Below are 21,265 nucleotides of genomic sequence, written 5' to 3'. Positions count from 1 at the left end.
ATTTACGCGTCTAGAGTTGTACTGTCTCAAGACGCAAACAGAGTTTCTAACTATAATAGTTAAGTTCCTGTGCTCAACTTTTAACATAAAATTAAGCTTCTTAATGAGTAGATTGTGACAGAATTTTTAATTTTGTGAAATCAATCAGTACTGAAAATTACATCTTTGTTGTTCCTGGAAGCTGTTAGACGGTAAGTTGCAATTGTAAACGCGTGGCTGGATGACCATTTTGATAATATACATTGTGTCGTCAAAAGAATCCAGACACCTGTTAGTGGTCATTTACATGGGGCTTATTGACCCTTCGCCTTTACCAGGGCTTGAGTTCTGCTGGGGACAGTTTCAGCGACGTGTCGGAACATCGGTGGACAAACTGCAGCCCATTTTCCCCCAAAAGCTGCGGCGGGGCAGGGTCGATCGTCTGCTTTCTCTCTTTCACTTATCGAAAGTCCACCTGCCTCGATATCCTTCTTTCCGACATCCCTTCGCTCTGTAGTAGCAGATACGTGCTAAGCAGTGTAAAGCGCCGTTGATGAAATCACTTCCTAATACCTGCCACACAGGATACGCGTAACTAGAGTTGAAAGTCAGTGCCTGAAAGTTCGTTTTTAAAAAATCGGGCTTTCAGAGGATGCAGCATTTAAAATTAGATTGATTCTACTTTTCATTCGTATGCAAAAACATGTAATGGCTATCAAGTCCGTATTTAATATGGTAACTCTCTGTCATTCGAAGTTCACTGTCTGTACAACATAGTTTCACTCGAAAAGCAGCCAGAATTTTTGCAAGTCCGACCCGACTAATTTTCACGCTCTAACAGTAACAGACCCATAACTACTCGCGAGTAAAACATCCCCTTAAAAAATTAACCATGCCAAATCCGTACTTAACCTTTCTGACCCTTCAAGCGATACGGGACAAACGTAGTAGCAAAAAAGATGAACGTATCAAACAGCTTCTGACTGTACAGTCAGCGATAAGTAACTGCACTTACAATGCTCAGTTGCGAAGTTCCTTGTCGAATCGATTTAAATTGGAAATCGCGTGTTGAAGGCAGACACAAGAGTGGGAACTACTGCAATAATCCTGTGGAAGAGTAATTCGGGCACAAAAGAGGTCGAGCAGACCTGTCCAGTCTCCCGAGAGCCAACCGGCCGCACACACCTTCAGGAAATTGGAGAACGACTTCAGCGTGTTCGTCGTCAAAGAAATGCAAAAGAAATCTTCCTTATCCACGACAACGCAACGCCTCAGACAAGTCCGCGCATCCGAAAGGAGCTCACAGAAATTCACAGGACTGTTCACTCTCATCCATCATGCAGTCCAAATCTCGCACCTTCCGTCGTCCACTTGTTTTGGCCATTGAAGTAGGCACTCCGAAGGAAGCAGTACGTGGATGATCATGAGCTTATTGATGGAGCAGGACGTTGACACCTACGTCCGTCTCCAGAGTGGTACGGTGAGGACATAGAGTCACTCCAGTAAGGTGCCGTCGCATTGAACGGAGGTTATGTTGAAAAATAGGGATTTGCAGCCAAACGATTGGGGGAATAATATGGTGTATTGGAATCCTGAATAAAATCTAACTGCTTTCAGAAACAAAATATGTTGCCGTACTTGTTGAACGCCTGCTCGTAATTTACACAGATTCTACATTACCTTGTCCTCATCTGTAGCTCAGCGTGTTCTGCTGTTATATGGGGGAACCGTGTGCGAATACAATAATGCTACGAGCATATCCTTGGTGGGAAGACTAGAACGGTATTTATTGCGTCAAATGCGGCGAACTGGAAGGCTATTTGATTGAGAAGTAACTTCCCCAAAGACAAGAGATCCAACTACGAACAGGAGGGCGGTGAGCTCACCCCATGGTCCTCCATACCATATCCACATGACGCCACTGGCAGCGGGAGACGCTTCCGGTCAGTAGGTTCCGAATAGCTCATCTGGGCCAGAAGACGGAGATTTGCTCTGTGAATTACGTTACCATCCTTTTGTGGTTATTGTAACCAACAACTTGGACGCATATGCTGTCATATCGACTGTACGATAGTTCTCGCATTTATCTGTTCAGCGATCTTTGGAAATGTTTGGATGATGAATGCCAATGGTACTTCTCCAGTCTTATAGATTTTGCACACTAGTTGAAAGCAAGTGCTGACAGGAATGAATATTAAATTACTACCGCTGTAATAAGTAATTACTTCAAATTAATGAGGTGAATTATTTGCAGGACTGTGGAAAATGTGGTAGAAGCCAGCCTCTGGAAAGACCAGTTTGAGTTCTGGAGAAATGCATGGCAGTCCTGACCCTGTGATTTACATCAAACGATTGATTTAGAGAAACCTCCTCACAAACACAGGGAGCAAAAGGAAATCTGCACCTTATATAGGGGATAGAATGCAGTTATAAAATTGGAAGTAGATGGAACGACAGGAGTAGTGACCCAGAGGTTGTAGCCTCACCACTTTGTTAAGCAGCACAGGGAACCAAGGAGAAATTTGCAAAGGGAAGAAGGGAAGAAGAAAAAAATCTCTGAGGTTCTCCAGTGACGTAATTCTGTCAGAGACAGCAAAGAACTTGGAAGAGCAGGTGAACTAAATAGATAGTCTCTCAGAAAGAGGTGTATGGTGAACATCGGCAAAAGAAAAAGAAGGATTGTGTCCAGAGAATTCGGTTACAAAAAGGGACACTGAAATTATTAAATGAATTTTGCTGTTTAGCAAGATAAATAACTGGTAATGGTCGAAGTAGAGAGGGTATAAAATGCAGGGTGGCTGCAGTTGGCAAAGCAGGGAATTAGTTAACATCCATACATGTTATAAAAATGGGTGTAAGTGTATATGTAGGTTTGTATGTCTGTTCATTTCCTTCTAAATCACTGGGCCAATTTCGGCCAAACTTGGTACATTTATCACTTGCTGTCTCGAGAGAAGCGTTGTGGAGGAAAGAACCATTTACCTATCAAAAGTGTAGCCAATGAAGCACAAATAACCTCGCTTTAGTCATCTAATATTTGACAATATATAAGAGCACTTAGTAATTTGCAACAAACTTTAAATGTAATTTCAAAACGTTAAGACACTTTTCTGACAAACCCCATAAAATGATGAAAGGAGATACGTTTATCGCTTACTATATTTTCGGTGTTCATGTTGTAAAACTGCCACATAAAGCATGATATTTTAACTCATTAACTCTTTATTTCAAATTGTGTTCGTGACACATTTTGCAGACAGTATTCACATGTACCACTGATTCACTGGATAAATTATATCACCCGACACATGCTTCAGGAGCTTTGACGTCATAAACACTGAGCACTCCGTCTTCAGGCCACGAATGGCCTACCGGCACCATCCGACCGCCGTGTCATCCTCAGAGGTGGATGTGGATAGGAGTGGCATGGTGTCAGCACACCGCTCTCCCGGTCGTAATCGTGGTATTCTTGACCGAAGCCGCTATTATTCGGTCGAGTAGCTCCTCAAGTGGCATCACGAGGCTGAGTGCACCCCGAAAAATGACAACAGCGCATGGCGGCTGGATGGTCACCCATCCAAGTGCCGGCCACGCCCAACTGCGCTTAACTTCGGTGATCAGACGGGAACCGGTGTATCCACTGCGGCAAGGCCGTTGCCTCATAAACAATGAGATGCCTGAAAAACAGATGCATCACGCATGACGTTTTAATTTATTACTTGGTTACTACTAACACATTTCCCAGACAGTACCTATACATGCCATTTAATGTATCTGCAAAATTATATCATTGTGCCCTATACAGCTCAGAATTGTTAAAATTCATGGCGAAACCTACAGCTGCACTTTATTTTGCACAATCCGCTACTAGTTTCGATCAACGACCATTGTCAAGCTTAGCTGACATAAGGGCAGGAAAGTTATACCATAAATTAAACGAAAGTAATTTGCTCTTCTGAGCCCACCATAGTTCGTAAAAAATTTTCATAGTAATAACTGTGTACAATAGTTTTCAGGCAGCAAGACCACATCGACAGCTAGTAACACAATGCTGCCCGCTAAGCTTGATAATGATCACGGACCGAAAATAGTAGCGAAATGTGCAAAATAAAGTACAGATGTAGGTTTCACCATGAATTTTCATAATTATTTGGCGGCTTAATATCTCCACCTTCAAACATACGTAAAGATACAGTTCAGGAGATAAACACTGAGCTGTTTGAAAATGAAACTGTACAGCTAAACTCGTTAGACATGTAGGTGAAATGTATGTACAAATACGTGTGAAGTGTGTTAAATATATGTGAAGTATATTTGACATGTGCATACATGGGCAAACCTATGGGTAAAATTCTTATTCCAAACTGTAAGTAGGCGTTTAGGTTTTCTTTATTGGTAACGCCACGTAGCGCTCTGTATGAAAATCACTGGCTGTGCTCTGTGCAGTCTGTGGCTGGTTTGCATTGTTGTTGGCTATTGTAGTGTTGGGCAGCTGGACGTTAACAGCGCGTAGCGTTGCGCAGTTGGAGGTGATCCGCCAGCAGTGGTGGATGTGGGGAAGTGAGATGGCGGATTTTTGAATTTTTGAGAGCGGATGATCTGGACGTGTGTCCATCAGAAACAGTATATTTGTAAGAATGGATATCATGAACTGCTATATATATTATGACATTTGAACAGTATTAAGGTAAATACATTGTTTGTCCTCTACAAAATCTTTCATTTGCTAACTGTGCCTATCAGTAGTTAGTACCTTTAATAGTCTGAATCTTTTATTTAGCTGGCAGTAGTGGCGCTCGCTGTATTGCCAGTAGTTCGAGTAACAGAGATTTTTTTGAGGTAAGTGATTTGTGAAACGTGTAGGTTAATGTTAGTCAGGGCCATTCTTTTGAAAGGGAATTTTGAAAGTCAGATAGCGTTGCGCCAAAAGTATTGTGTGTCAGTTTAAGCACAGTCATGTATAATTTTTCTAAGGGGACGTTTCAAAACAATTTCAATAAAACTTGATACACATAGAATTACGATCTCGGAAAAAATAGTGTGGGGTGGGGGGGTTAGAATCACCAGCCTTCTATTCGGGTGAGGATGATAATGTGGGGTGGAGGAGATGGTTAGAAACAGAGAGGGGAGGAGGAAAAGTGGGGGGATGGGGTTGGGGTGGGGGAGGAAGGAGTAGACGTATATAGAGCCGAGGAGCAAATGGACGCAGAGATAGGATGCAAGAGATTGATGGAGAGGGGGTGAAGGATGAGACGGACAGAGAGAGAGGACAGGAAGTGATGGACTAACAGAAGACTGGAATGTAAACACACCCAGGCAATGCCGGTTACTCAGCTAGTCTGCTAAAAATTTAAGTGTTACGTTCTGAAGATATTTGAGGTCTTCAAATGTGATGCTGTAAAAGAATGCTGAAGATTAGTCGGGTGTATCTAGTAGCCAATGAGAAAGTACTGAATCGAATTAGAGAAATAGCTAGCACAACTTGACTAAAAGAACAGATTCGTTGACAGGATACATCATAAGGCATCAAGGATTTTTCAGTTTGATAGTAAAATATAACCAGAATGAGATTTGCACTCTGCAGCAGAGATTAGTAAAATATAAGTGACGGGAGCCAAAATTATAGAGGGAGGACAAGGCTTGAATACGGTTGAGAAGGTTTAAATAGATGTTGGTTGTAGCAGTTGTGCTGAGATCAAGAATCTTGCACGTGATAGACTAACGTGGAGAGGTACATCAGACCAATCCTCGGACTGATGACCGCAGTGACAACTTCAACATTCTTTTGTTAGTACCTAGTTGAGGATGTGGAGATGGAGTAGTGTGAATATGGGAGGTGGGAGGCGGTGTGGAGGGAGAAATGTGGGAGGATGCTGGCAGATTGCTAGCTGGGAGAGGCCGGCTCGGGGAAAATTGATGGCGTGCATGACAGCAAAAATGTCTCGTGCCCGGAGACCACACTGGGAATCCTGTTAAGGGTGTGTCTGCATGGAAATTGCGTGCCAGTAACGGGATTCCCTGAAAGCTGCGACGCATAAAGTCATATAAATGGGCTGGCCCGCCCCTGTTCCAGCATGCCGAGGGTAGGCGGCGAGTTTCAGGGCTCGCGCTTCGAGCTATGCAGCGCGTTTCAGGGCGAAAAGTGAGTATTTTGGGGGGTCGCCATGTAGATTAATTGGAATAATACATTCTATATGCCATGAGTCCAGTTTTTATTGGCTGCAGAGATACAGCTGATCACAAAGTTTTCATTTCGCGTGTCGGTACTCCAGCATCTACAAGTTTAGTTACGGACTGTCAATTTTCTTTTGAATTTCAACTTGTGAATTTGTGTTTTTGTCAGTTTTTCGGCTGAAGTTCTGATATGTTGGGTAATCCTACTGTATCGTTTAACCATACTGTACATATTTACTAGTGCTGAATATATGAATGCGGTATTTATTCTAGTAATCTTTGTCTACATCTGTGCTCCGTAAACCACTGTGAAGTGCTTGGCAGAGGGTAGGTCCCATTGCTCCAGTGAAGGCTTCTTTCCCGTTCCATTCACCCATAGAGAGCGGGAAGAATGTTTAAATGCCTCTGTTCGTGCTATGATAAATCTAAACTTGTTCTCACAACATCAAATTGAGCGATAGGTAAGAGGTTATAGTGTATTCTTAGAGTCATCATTTGAAGCCTCTTCTTGAAATTTTGTAAGCAGTCTTTCTCTGGATAGTTTACTGTCTATCTTCGACAGTCTGTCAGTTGTGACGGTACGTCACATAAATGGACATTTGGAGAAATGGAAAGGAAGTTTTTGTCATGAGACGTGTGAATTATAAATTATTTCAAGACTGTGTACGTGTGCCCGATGTATAACAAATAGTAAAGAACCTAAGTTATTATTATCAAAACACAAATATCGACGTAATTAACAAAACACAGTTTTTTTGGTATAATCTCTGTGTAACATAGGTCATGGAGATCAGAGACAATGCTCTGACTGAACTCTCATGTTTTGTTTTGTCTAGCGGTAGGCCGCCAGTGTAGTGCTGTCTGATAATTAACGTAAGTTTTATCTGTATTTTTGAAAAAACATAATAGAAATTGTTATTAGAGAGTGTGTATTATTGACTTAGTTCTCACCTCTCATGATCGCAACCATTAATTATAATTAACAAAGTTTTACAGGACTCTTTAGTACAGGGAGCTCATCTCCCCTAGTAGGATTTAGTTGGCCATAACGCTGACAATTCATGTTATTAAATGTAAATGTGAGAGACTTCTCAGTTTTTATCTTTCATTAATTTCGAAGTTTAATTTCAGTCACCAAAATCGATAGCAGTGAATAAGTTCAGTATGTTTCATTTTGGCCACCTAACGGCAGACGAGATTCTCTCCAGTTTTGCCTTGCAAATAATGAATAAGAAATATTGAAAATCATTACATTCCGCAATATCTCAGTTACTCTTCATGTAATTTGGTACATAAATAACCAGTAGCCCCCTGAGACCCATATTAATAATTACAGTTTGCGTAAGAATACGCATTTTTCTTTTCTAAATAGCAGCGCTAACGTAAACTATTTATTAGAAGGCGGTGAGTCGCGGGCTGTGTTTAAAAAATATATATCTTACGTACTTCGGGGCAGCCGATGTCCGTACGACTGTTATCACGGAATAGTTAATTAAAAGTCTCATGCTAGCCCACAATATTTAAAGCCACCCCAACCAAAATCATAAAATATATAATTATAAAAATGAAAATATACACTTATACCGTGATACATTTCCATTTCTTCAGCATCTCTGTGATGATGTTCCACAGATCAAACGTACATATGCTTTTCTGTGTATACTCTCAATATACCCTGTTAGTCCTACTTCGTACAGGTCCCACACACTTTAGCAGCATTCTAGGACGTGTCACATGAGTGATTTGTAAGCCATCTCTTTTGTAGACTGACTGCATTTCCCCGGTACTCCACCAGTAAACCGAAGACTACCATCTGAAACGGCGTGTTTTACCCACGAATCAGCCAATGTGCTCATTCGATTTCAGATCCCAACAGAGTGTTACACCCAGGTATCTGTGAGTTAATCGATTAAAATTCTGACTGCTTGACATCGCAGTCATAGCAGACTATGTTTTTTTTCTTTTAGTGAAGTGCGCCATTTTACATTCTAAAGATTACCTATCTTTGCAACACTTTGAAATCTTATCAAGATCTGACTGAATATTTATACAGCGTATTTCACACTGTACCTCATTATAGATAGCTGCATCATCTGCAAGAAGTCAGCGGTTACTATTAATATTTTCCGCAATTTGAACAAAAACGATCCCAGCACACTTCTCTGGGGCACACCAGAAGTTCCTTCTACATGTATCGAGAATTCTCCAACCACGATACTGCTGCGTCCTCCCTTCCAAAAAATCTTCAGTCCAGTCACAAAAATTCGCTTGATACCCGTACAATCATACTTTTGGTAATAAGCATAAATGAGCGACAGAGTCGTATGCTTTTCGGAAATCAAGAAATAATGCATCATCCTGATTGCCTTGTTCCAAAACTTCCAATATGTCATGTGGCAAACGGGCGAGTACGATTTCACATGACCCATGTTATTGGGGTCCATGCTGGTTGGAGGTCATTTTGTTCGATATACATAATGTTTGAGCCTAGGATATGTTCTAAGATTTTACAACAAATCGCTATCAAGAATCTGGATAGTAGTTTTCTGGATCACTTCTAGTACCCATCTCGTAATTGGATGTGACACGTACTTCCTTCCAGTTACTTGGCACAGTTTTTTGTTCGAGAGATCCCTCAGCCGCCAGTTCAGTATAGAACGTGATAGAGAACCCATTGGGCCATGGAGATATGTTCAGTTTTAATGATGTCAGCGGTTTCTCAACGCCGCTTATACCAAAACATATATGACTCATTTGTTCAGTGGTACGAGGGTTAAACTGGGGTAGTCCTCCTGGATTTTCCTTTGTAAAGGAATAGTTTAAGTCTTGATCTCAAGATGTTTCTTCCTTCCAGTATCGTACTTCAGACCTGTTATTTGGAAGTCGCTACAGGACTGCTATTCCTAAACTTCTTAATAAAAAAATGGCTCTGAGCACTATAGGACTTAACATCTAGGTCATCAGTCCCCTAGAACTTAGAACTACTTAAACCTAACTAACCTAAGGACAGCACACAACACCCAGCCATCAAAACTTATCAATAACCTTAATAATAAATCATTATGCAGATGAGAATATCCAGTCCATGTAAATTTTGACGCTGTATGAAAGCATGCACGCTATTAAATCTAATTCTAGTCGTTGCGGATACAAGCTGTAAACTTTTCTTTAACTCTGTACGGTGATAGGTCATTGCAGTATTCTTCTCCATCTTTAGACAGCCAGTTGCCGTTTTGAATGAACAAAACTTTCTGTCCTCTTCCTCTCTCTAAGAGAGAACTGGGTAGGACTGGTAATTGGTGGAACACGGCAGTTTCGTTAGGCGAAGGGAGATTTTTTTCGACTGCTGTAAATTGTTCATTGCCCGGAACTTCAACTTCGTCATAGGGCATGAAAGAGTACGCTTCTTCATTGCAGGGCATCAGGAAGAGAATAGGGATGTATTCACTTTAGGGCTCATTACAGATACGGGGCCGACCCGACTATCACGAGTGGTAAGCATGAGCCGCCTTTCGCACATGAAGAGGGGACCGCGAAATTATTCGGTCCAAGTCAGAATTTCATTCTTCTTAAGTAACACATAGTTTCACTCAGTATGGGCATAGGTGGAAGGACTGGTGCTTGTTCTTACGTTTCTCGGTCTTTTCTTTAGGTTAACTCACTAATAAATCGGTAATCATGGCGATTTTCATGGGCACCACGTTTTTAGCATTCCATCTCAAACCCACCTATCCGTGCCAAGATCTTTCATGTATGTCTCTGCATCCTTGTGCCATTTTGTAATTATTTGTGTTGTCCCTTCAGTGATCAAAACTATATAAATACGTCTAGCAATAAATCTGATTATTATAGCGATCCTTAGTTTCATTTAGTAGCTTGATGGGAACCCTTATCAATATTTCTACTGAGTTGTGGTACCCACGTATCATTTACAATTGAGTCACCTCTGTTTACTTCGGATAGCCAGTAATTTTCCGTAATATGGCTTTGCTTTTCCGTTTCCAGTGACCTCATGAAGAGCCATCGGTTCACGCTACAGGTCACAGAGTTCCGATTTCCTAGCATCTCAGTAGTGTGCTAAATACTCAACTGTCACCTCGCAGTGTCCTTTTGGTCTCTAACCTTGTGAAGTGTTAGTATGTCACTGATGGCAGGGAGTCCCGTACCTGGGGAAGTTCGGCCGCCGAGTTGCAAGCCTCTTCAGTTACCTCTTCAGTTAACGCGTGTCGATGATGATGAAATAATGATGTTGACGACACAACACCCAGTCCCCGAGCGGAGAAAATCTCCGAACCGACCAAGAATAGAATCTGGACCCGCTACATGGTTGTCAGACGCTCCGAGCACTCAGCTAAGGGGCGGGCCCTTGTGGTACATATTATTATTTTTTGGGTCATCAGTCTTCAGACGGGTTTGAAGCGACCAGCCACGAATTCCTCTCCTGTGCAAACCTCTTCATCTCAGTGTAGCACTTGCAACCTACGTCCTCAATCATTTGTGGTATATACCGAATGTTAAATCTTTTGATTTGCTTTCGCAGATTATTTGCGTCATTAAATCATGCGGGACAAGGTGTTTCTGTCAATAAGCTACGGTTATTCGAGATTTCTTTATCCAGCGCTTGGGTTTCCCGATAATTTGTGAGCTTCGCTTCTCTAACTCTGGGAGGGACAATCGCTGAAATTCTAAGCACTTCCATCTGGGTTGGTCCAGAGCCCGAAGAACGCACCGCCGATGCCTGTCGTTTCGCGAATTGACCAAATCTTCAGTCTCTCTACAGATTTTCCCCACAAAACGCCACAATGAAAACCAAAGTGCTAGGTAAGTGAATTTCAGAAAACAGCATGTTAAATGTCAAACTTAAGACGTCAGAATGATAGCTGTTAAATAGATTTTCTGCCTGTTGAATCGTACACTTTCGTAAATCCCACAAACGTCAACATCTGTTGCTTGTTTCATAGCTTCTTGATTTTTACGATCAACATCAGATTGGGCATCTCTTCGGCACATGAGCTTTCTTTCCTAAATTCCATATAATAATAATCGATCTGTCTTTCTGTGTGTTTCTCTACCCTGTTTTGGAGAGATTTGCGTAGGATATTGTAGGTACTTTCTCTCTGTAGCTATTCTCACCTTTAGGCTCTCTTTCCTTATGTGATGGCCATTCGATCACAATTTTAAAATTATTTTCCAGATATGTTTCAGGACTCTAGTTACATTTGTTATCTTATTATTCGCCCATTGTATCGTCATAGAAGCTATTTGATCATAACTACTAACTTGTTCTAGAGTCCATTGATCTCTCTTTCCACCCTTTCTTGTGGTTTCTTCTCTGGCCGTTGACATTCCTTACACGCGTGTCTTGTACGTCTCTTATGGTACTCCACAGTTCAGTAGTTTCTTGGTTAATCTCTATGTCCTATAGAAGCCATTGATATGTCTTCCTTCAAAGCCGACCAATTTTCCATTTCTAAAATTGTAATATGTAAGTGCCAATGTTTTCTAAAGGACCCACTGCTATCGCTGTTGACGATTTAGATGCCAGATACTGTACCGTCTGGTCTACATTCATCAAATAAAAAAGCATATGCCCCCACCAAGGAACGGACCATCGACCTCCTGCATGCTAACCCTAAACTCTCTCCGTTGCACCAATGTACAGCGTGACCGATATGTACTGACAGAGATGGTTATCATACATGTGGTTACAGTGTTGCCGAGTTGCCACTCTTCAACGTCCTTTTTCATTCGTATATACACGTCGGACGAAATTTTGTGACCCACATTTCTCGCTTCACCAATAGAAATATCGATGCTTTTGTTGTTGGATTTTTCCTTTATTTGATCTCCGCAGTACTTTCTGTCTTGTTCTGTTCCACTTCTTCCGTGCATCTTGTCTGATTTCCAGCTTACTTTCGCCTTTTCGTTCCGCCATCCACATTTTCTGCTCTTCGATGTGTTACCTTCTTCCTGCACCTCCTGTTTGACGTCTTGCCATTTCTCTCTACTTACATAAGTCTCTCTTGTTTCTTTATATTAGGCAGAAATTTCTTTAATTAAGAATGACACTTTTTAAAATTTGAGTAACAAATAAATAAAGCACTCAACTTATCAAACAAACTGAGCTTTATTTTGAAACTTAGTCGCTGTAGCTCTTGTCTGAACAAAAAATCGTTGAAATAATCACTTCGGCTTTGAACACACTGGCACACACGATGATCCAATCGTTAATCAGTCTGTTTAATATTAGGGACGTTATGTCTGCGATAGCCTGACGGATGTTCGCCTTGAAACTGTGAAAAGTTAGTGGCTTGTTAGTAGAGACCTGGGCTGTGATACAGCTCCAAAGAATACAAAATCCATGGGTGTTGGATCACACGACCGTGGCGGCCAATGCACCACGTCATGAGATGATCCGATCGCCAAACTTCTCTCTCAGAAAATCGAGTGTAGAATCAGCTGTGAGGTACGTAGCACCAACCTGCTGGTACCACAAGTTTTCATTATCTATGGTCTCGAGTTCTGGCCACAGAAATTCGCGCAACATGGATTTGTAGCGGTTTCCGTTGACGGTAACGGTTGTTCTCTCATCATCTCCAAAGAAATAAGGTCCAGTGACACCGCCACGCTATAAACAGCGCCACACAGCGAGTTTTTCTGAATGCTGTGGCACCTCGTTGACCACTGTGTTCTTGTTGCACCATTAGCGACAGTTTTGAGTGTTGTCGAAACCACTAACCCGAACAAAGTCTTATCTGAGCAGATGATTTTTCAATCGAAATCAGGATCATCTTCCAGCTGCTGTACGTCTCAATCAGTGAACTCCCGACGCTGTTAGTGATCGTCAGGCGTCAGCCCTTGAGTCAGTATAGCATTGCATGGATGCGGCCGAGGTCTTTTCGTTAGGTTTTCCAAGATGATGTCTCAGCTAGCTGCAACCGTTGAGATCGTCTTGAAACAAACATGTTGGGGTCTTACTCGGCACTTGCCGCTACTGCTGTGATATTGTCCTCACTTCGCACAGTACGTTGTTTTCTTCGTGGCTTCTGGTCGTGTAGAGTAAAATCTCGCTCAAACTTGGCCATTGTGCGGCGTATGGTCTGAACAGAGAAACGGTGATGGCGACACTATTCTCTGGTGAACAGATTATGAGCAGCCACAACTGAGCTGCCAAGTTGGTAAATTTTTAAAATTATTCTTAACGTTCAGAAAACTTGAGTCGCTGCACGATGACACTGGTAACTGCACTGGATATTTTGTACCTGGAAGCAAACAAATTATATGTTAGAATCAAGAAATACAGTTTTATAAATTACCACTGTTACTAAAAGACCCTTCAGCAGGCAGAGCGATCTGATTCAGTATCAGTTTCGCTCCTAACTTTGGCATTTAGCATCTCTTTGATGCTCTAATGTTGCTATTAGTCACATTATCTGACTGATATTCGCATAATTCAGACTGATGATACTCATATGATCTATTTTCGAGACAGTCGTCTAAAGTATGTTGACATTATTTTTACGATAATTTCGATGCAAGACTTGATTAGCTTTTATCTTTTTAGGTGGCTCGTTTGCGTGCTTGGAAATTATTCACTATCACTGTGTTGTTCTTTTCCTTGTTCAGAATTTTTCCTTAGATTTTTTATACACGGTATAACAAAAATTCTAAAACTATTTAAGGGCATACATTTTACATACAATGTACACAGGTCCCAAAACGCATTATTTTTATGGCGAAATTATTTCCTAAAGCTGTTCCTTATACAAGAATAAATACTAACAGCGTAAGTCGCCGTTTGTTCGTTTCAATTGCTGATGTACGGTTTCATGTATCATAAGCAACGTCAGCACATATCTAATTTTTCAATACCACCTGGCGAACTGCCGCATGTAGCCTCTGTATACTTCCGAAATGTAGCCAACATCAGCTGCCACTGTGTGAGCTGGTGATTGCTGTGGTAACCAGAATTTAACACCACAACTGAAATTTAATAAAAAATGACTCAGACTGATGAAAAAAGTGCTTAAATTCCAAAATTTCTTCATAGTAGATGAACCGTGGTAGGCACGCATGAGCAAAATGTGTCAAAATGCTACATGACACCCTCTCTCACATGAAATGTTCATAATGTTTAATGTTAGCTTTATTTCGCTTATTAATCCACCATGGTGTTGATTCTGCAACTCACCAATCTCCCTGGAATACCATAGTTTCGCAGCCCTACTCGTTACGCCTCATGAAACTTCTGTAGCACTGCGACGTAGTCTGATCAGGAAATTATTAGTCTGCAATAAAAGAAGCTTGGAAGGGCCACAGGGTGTTATGCTGACAGCCGCGGGTCGGTAGCCGCCAGCGTGGTGACATGTGGATTACAGTGACAGACGGGCCAGTGGAATCCACAGCGATGACAGCCGGCGCAGCCAAGCTGTAGCCACGTAGCAGGTGGAACAGTATTACCACCACGACGGGGCAAGTCTCTTGTTTTGGCAACGTGGCTGGGCGCCGGGTTTTAGTGAAACATGTGGGTACTGGAGGCTTATAAATAAGTCTGGATTTTTAGGCAAGGATCGTTTGTCATAGCCGGAAGCCAGCAGTACCACATGACGAAAGAGCGACGCCGGAAACTGAGACGACTGGGCTCCGCCAGCTGCTGGCACAGATTCGAGACTGGGCTGCAACCTGTCATCTGCAATATGTCCTTTAAGGGATTCGATGTCTCAGCACTGCTGATCTGCCGTCCGAACGCGTCGACTCCGAAGCTGATTACCTATGTAACCTCCCCACTACATGCTTGTGTATGGAATTTAGCCTAGCCATACTTGTCGCTCTACAGAAAAAGTCAACGTACCTCTCTTGAACTCGTTGGCTAACCCTTGACTAAACGGAACCTAATTTGAATTGACCTGTAACTGGTCTGAATACAACTTGTCTTTATACTGAATGCGCAACTGAAGTAAAACAATTATGTGGCCATGTCAAAATTTCAATTTACCCCGCGTCTTGTTGCAGATTTCTCGAAAGCACAACAGAAAATATTAAGCAGGCAACGGCTAAGCTAGATTTATATTTTTATAATTAAAATTTCCAAAGAATATTCAAATTATTGCATACCATACGTTGCAATGTTGTAATACGTAACACCAGACCTTCTTCGAACAAAGGGATGCGGAGAATAACTTTTGCTACGAAATGATATCCCAAGATCACAATTTTAGAATGAAGTATGTATTCAAAAACAGAGAGCCAAACTTGGCGTGATATTCACACATAACACTGATGCCAGCAATACTATGCTCAACAAAGTCATCAAAGTTTTGAAAAGGGTACAACGGTAACAAAGAATTTCTATAAAAACCAAACAGTTGATATATTAATGCATGAATCGGGGAGGTTGGTGTAGTCTTTCTCTCAGCTCTGAGCAAATTAACTTGCTGATAATAATAATTCCTGCAAACTAGCTGCGCAGCGCTGCAGTCTAATCTACAACTTCTTCTCTTCAAAAATAGGAACATTACTCAAAATTACTCTTTTCACCTTTCAATACATCATATTCATTCATCCTGTCCTTTACAATAAATCTATCTTCGTCTAACAGATACAATCACAATAAATCTATCTTCGCCTAACAGATAGAATCACAAGTGAACACAGCGCTTCTGAATGCGTCCAGTAACCACCACACTTCAACAAAGAAGTTATCACACTGCTCAGAGGCAAAGACTGTGCTACAAGACCAAAGTTTGTTTAACAGTAACGTAAGATGCTCCATTTCTCTCTCTCTGATGTGAACATTGATAACTTACAAAAATAAAAAATAACATGTCCGTCTTGCATCTTAGCTGAGTCAGTGTAAGTTGATCCTCAACAGTTCCAGTGGGCTGCGGATGGTAGCCTCACGCACCTAGATCAACCAATAATGTTACATGGTTGTGTAGACATCTCTATGGGAACGTCTCAGTATTGTCACAGCTCTATAGAGGCTACCATATCCGCCTGCAGCCGCTTGCACTTCGCATCTGAAATCTGGCAACAGCTCTTCAGTCAGGGGATCTTCTTGCGCTGTGTCGGCTGTAGCAGGTCTCGGTGACGCACTTCTGGTGCCCTATTCTGTATCGTTTATACCGATCGGAGCAGTAGGTTAGTCTCGGTAGTGACGTCATTTTCGATCATCCGAATTTCCTTTTCAGTAAGCTTCTGAGACCTGTTACCGAACGTTCTTCCCACCGATTTTTCGACACATGTACCGAGAGTTTTGGATTTCGTTAAGGCCCTTTCATTCGGTTAGCTGTGGTTTATTTACACCTGTAATTTGTTATTTTAAACAATTTGTTATTTTAGCTTTGCATGTAGTGAATGTGTTACTAAAGAATCACGACAGGACACATCTGGATCGAAAGTGAGTTCATTACAATTTTCCTTTGTTATCAATATGGTTAGGTTAGGTTAGGTTGTTACTGTGAATGATTGTAACATAGAAACACGTTTTCGGTCAATATTCTCTCAAAATACTTGTTATTTTTATGCAATTAAGAGTTTAATGATCATTAAATATTGCCGGCCGCGGTGGTCTCGCGGTTCTAGGCGCGCAGTCCGGAACCGTGCGACTTCTACGGTCGCAGGTTCGAATCCTGCCTCGGGCATGGATGTGTGTGATGTCCTTAGGTTAGTTAGGTTTAAGTAGTTCTACGTTCTAGGGGACTGATGACCATAGCAGTTGAGTCCCATAGTGCTCAGAGCCATTTGAACCATTTGAACCAATTCCCCGACTGCCAAAATATACTAAACCATAATTTTAGGCAAAAAAATCGTGGCTTCAATGTTTTGGGAACAAAATGGCATCAAGAAAATGGCTCAAATGGCTCTGAGCACTATGGGACATCTGAGATCATCAGTCTCCTATAACTTAGAACTTCTTTAACCTAACTAACCTAGGGATGTCACATATAGCCATGCCCGAGGCAGGATGCAAACCTGCGACCGTAGCAGTCGCGCGGTGCCGGACTGAAGCGCCTAGAACCGCTCGAACACAGAGGACGGCAAAATGATATCATTTCGGTTGAATTCCTGCCTCAGAGAATACATTCATCTGGTTATCGTAATTAAGTGATTGACACTGGAAGGTCACAGGTTAACACAAGCGCAAGACATACCATTTAAATGCTGGTACATTGATAACAAGTGTAACTTCCAGAATGTTGAATGTAAGCATGCAAACGTACATGCACTGTGTTGTACAGGTGACGAATCGTAGTTTGTGGGATGGAGTTCCATGGCTATTGCACTTGATCGGTCAGTAGAGTGACGGTTAATGCTGTTTGTGGATGACGCTGGAGTTTTCGACCGATGATGTCCCACGTAGGCTCGTTTGGAGACATATCTGGTGATCAAGAAGGCCAAGGCAATATGTCGACACTCTGCAGAGCATGTTGGGTTACAACAGAGGTATGTGGGCGAGCATTATCCTGTTCGAAAATACCCCTTGAAATGCTGTTCATGAATGGCAGCAGGACAGGTCGAATCGCCAGACAGACATACAAGTTAGCAGTCAGGGTGCGTGAGATAACTACGAGAATGCTCCTGCTGTCATACGAAACTCCAGTTGTAGGTCAACCGTGTCTGGCACGCAGACAGGTTGTTAGCAGGCCCTAAATTGGCCTCCTTCTTACCAACACTGACACAGAGGCAGAAACAACTTTCACCGGAAAACACAACGTACCTTCGCCCTCCCCTCCACGAGTTGTATCGCTTTACACCACTGAAGTCGCGAACAACAGTGGTCTCTGGTCAGTGGAATGCACGCTACGGGGCGTCTGTCTCGCAGCTCTCCCTGAAGTAATCAATTTGTAACTGTTCGTTATGTCACTGTGGTGTCAATTCCTGCTCAAATTGCTCGTGCAGACGCAGTACGATCCGCCAGAGCCATACGCCGAACACGATTGTCTTCCCTCTCTGTAGTACCACGTGGCCGTCCTGATCCCGGTCTTCTTGCGACCGTACGTTCTGGTGACCAGCGCTTCCAGCAATCGTGTACAGTGGCTAAATTTCTGTCAAGCCTTTCCACAGTATCGCAGAAGGAACGTCCAGCATCTTCTAATCCTATTACACGACCTCGATCAAAGTCAGTGACGTACTGATAATGGCATTCTTGACTAACATCAACTCACCACGTCCAATCTCAAAGGTAACGCCTATGACCCTTACAGACTTGTAGTGGCGTTACTGGCGCCGCTTTTATGCGACCGGCACGAAATCTGAATAGACATCATCTTTCACATGGAGAAACACGCCCACTAACTATCGTTCACGTCGTCCAACTCCTTCTCGGTGCTGCGATTTTTTTTCTGTCAATGTATGAAAATGTAGTACGCATACTTCCTGAACTCCCTCGGCAACATCTAGTAAATTCAGAAAATGTGGAAACTAAAAGAAGTTTAACATACATGTATAGTGTTCATTCAACTCTATGCTATATGATTTGTAGTTCGATGAACATCATTTGACTCTAGCAGCATAATGGCATCTTAGGAAATACGAGGTGTGTTAATGAACAAGATTTCCACTCTAAGCTATTCTTTCGGTTCTATGCTTTATGATTTACAGTTTGAGTAATGTCATTAAGTATAGAACAAACTTTCAAGAACATTGTCAAGTTAACACTCCAATGTTACCCCAAGGGACACAAAGACAAGCACTTCGAGATAAGCGAAAATAATGACTCACAAACCAACAACACTACCATTTTCTTAAAAGAAACTGCGACAGTCAGCCGGCCGGAGTGGCCAAGCGGTTCTAGGCGCTACAGGCTGGAACGGCGCGACCGCTACGGTCGCAGGTTCGAATCCTGCCTCGGGCATGAATGTGTGTGATGTCCTTAGGTGTGCTAGCTTTAAGTAGTTCTAAGTTCTAGGGGGCTAATGACCTCAGAAGTTAAGTCCCATAGTGCTCAGAGCCATTTTTTTTGTGACAGTGAATACATTATAAGCACGTAGAAGTAGCTCACTTTAGACGTAATTATACTGAGATAGTTAAGTTCACTTAACGATTCCACTCGCCAAATGCTCAGGTTCTTGTAACTCCCTGGTTATTCGAGTTTCAATATTCCTGTAAATTGACTACTGAACCCGATTGGTAAATACGATGAATAGTGATACGGACTGAAGAAGCTATTTTCGTCGAAGCCGATCGCTGCCGAAGCAGAAGCAAGCTGACTTGCGAGACCTGATCGTTCTGTATCGGACGTATGGGAGACTATTAACTGTGAGTTTCTTTCTTTCTTTTATCAACGAAGTGTACGAAGCAGAGAAAAAGAGTAATTCACGCAAACAGAACTAGAATAAGGCGTTACTTATATTAATTCTTGAAATTTAAAGTATGGTACTGAAGTTGTGACATTGGCGTATTTGCGATACGATGTCGTTGGTGCAGGACGTGTCCCACTTTTGGCCCATCTCTTAATTGTTGCACGTATGCGTTTAATTACAATAAAATGGAAAGCGAAACGCTAGGTCTCTGTATTACTTATCAGATTCCTTTTGTGTACAAAACATGTAGGAAGCCGACATGCTAATGCTTTTACTTGTTTCTCACATTTTCCACGCATATGAAGGGTATCCAAGTTTCTCACAAACATTCCAACCAAAACCGAAATATCATTACACAAATGTTACATTAATACATGAAGACTCTGTCCCAGAATAAAATGTATGATCATGACTCTAACCGTTCTCGTTTGGTGAATCATTATTTCAAAGCTTCTTCGTTTGTTTCACCTGCGAGAAAAAAGGCGGTTCCCGTTCTCAGTCAGGAGTGCAAGGGTGAGGCAATGGAAGGCGTTTCACGAAGGCGGAAAGGTTGAAGAAACGAAGCATCGTTTCCTATTAAAAAAGCGTAACACCATTAAAAAACTATTTTTCGTATTCAAAAAAGATTACTTTATAACAGGTACGTGCTGATAGAGTATAATTGTGACATATTTATTTGTGGCGACATTCTTGCGTAAATGCTTCACGGATTTCTTGGCGCTTCGTAGTTGTACGTAATCTCAAACTTTTCTATAGTTTACTCTGCCATCACCCTCAACAATTCACAGGTCATTTGGAACTTCATTTCGTTCGCGCGTCAGGAAGTCATCGAAGTTCCATACGCTGCTAGAGATATGTCGGTTGTCCGTGACGGAGTAACACCTACAGCGATGCTGACTACGTTAGATGGTGGATGAATCAGAATATTTCTCTGTGCCCTTTCAGAGTCAAGCACCCGTTTCCATGCAAATATTCTGACGGGAAAAATCGCAAAGCGAAAAAAATAATTAATGTAGAGTAGTGAAATTTCGGGCATACCTTTGTCTAGGTAACATATTTAAGTGATTAATACTGGATCACAGGTTAATGTAAGCGCGAGATAAATCATTGCAGCCGGCCGGTGTGGCCGTGCGGTTCTAGGCGCTTCAGTCTGGAACCGCGTGACCGCTACGGTCGCACGTTCGAATCCTGCCTCGGGCATGGATGTGTCTGATGTCCTTAGATTACTTAGGTTTAAGTAGTTCTAAGTTCTAGGGAACTGATGAACTCAGAAGTTAAGTCCCATAGTGCTCACAGCCATTTGAACAATTCTTTTGCAGTACCGCGTACACATTGTATAAAAGGGCAGTGCACTGGTGCAACTGTCATTTGTACACAGTTTTTTCACGTGAAAAGGTTTTCCAAGTGGCTGTAGCCTCACGACGGGAATTAACAGACTTTGAACGCGGATTTGTAGTTGGAGCTAGAGGCATGGAAGCTCGCCCGGCTAGCCGTTCGGTCTATCGCGCTGCTTCCCGAGCGGGAAGGCGTGCCGGTCCCCGGAATGAAACCGCTTGGTGGACTAGTATCGAGGTCCGGTGTGCCAGCCAGCCTGTGGATCTACCTCGGCGAATGCGCCTTAGTTATACTGTGTTGGCGATTGCTGCACAAACACCGTTTCCACGTAAGTGTACATCATAATTATTCTACCAGACAAACATTTGGGTTTACTCTCGTCTGGTATGAGACGTTCCCTGGGGGCGGTGGGGGGGTGGGGGAGGGTCCACTGGGGGCCGATCCGCACCGTAACCATGGGTTCGGCGTGGGGT

General features: G+C 42.3%; 1 pseudogene; it reads right to left on the bottom strand.

Annotated features, from left to right (window-relative positions):
- Window positions 1-3,521: 3,521 nt before the first annotated feature.
- LOC126290527 (5S ribosomal RNA) lies at window positions 3,522-3,638 on the bottom strand (annotated as a pseudogene).
- Window positions 3,639-21,265: the final 17,627 nt, after the last annotated feature.

The sequence above is a fragment of the Schistocerca gregaria genome, chromosome 1, assembly GCF_023897955.1.
Source record: "Schistocerca gregaria isolate iqSchGreg1 chromosome 1, iqSchGreg1.2, whole genome shotgun sequence".
NCBI classification, from domain to species: Eukaryota; Metazoa; Arthropoda; class Insecta; order Orthoptera; family Acrididae; genus Schistocerca; species Schistocerca gregaria.
The sequence above is the reverse complement of the archived record's forward strand: the minus strand, read 5'-3'. Positions and strand labels throughout refer to the sequence as shown.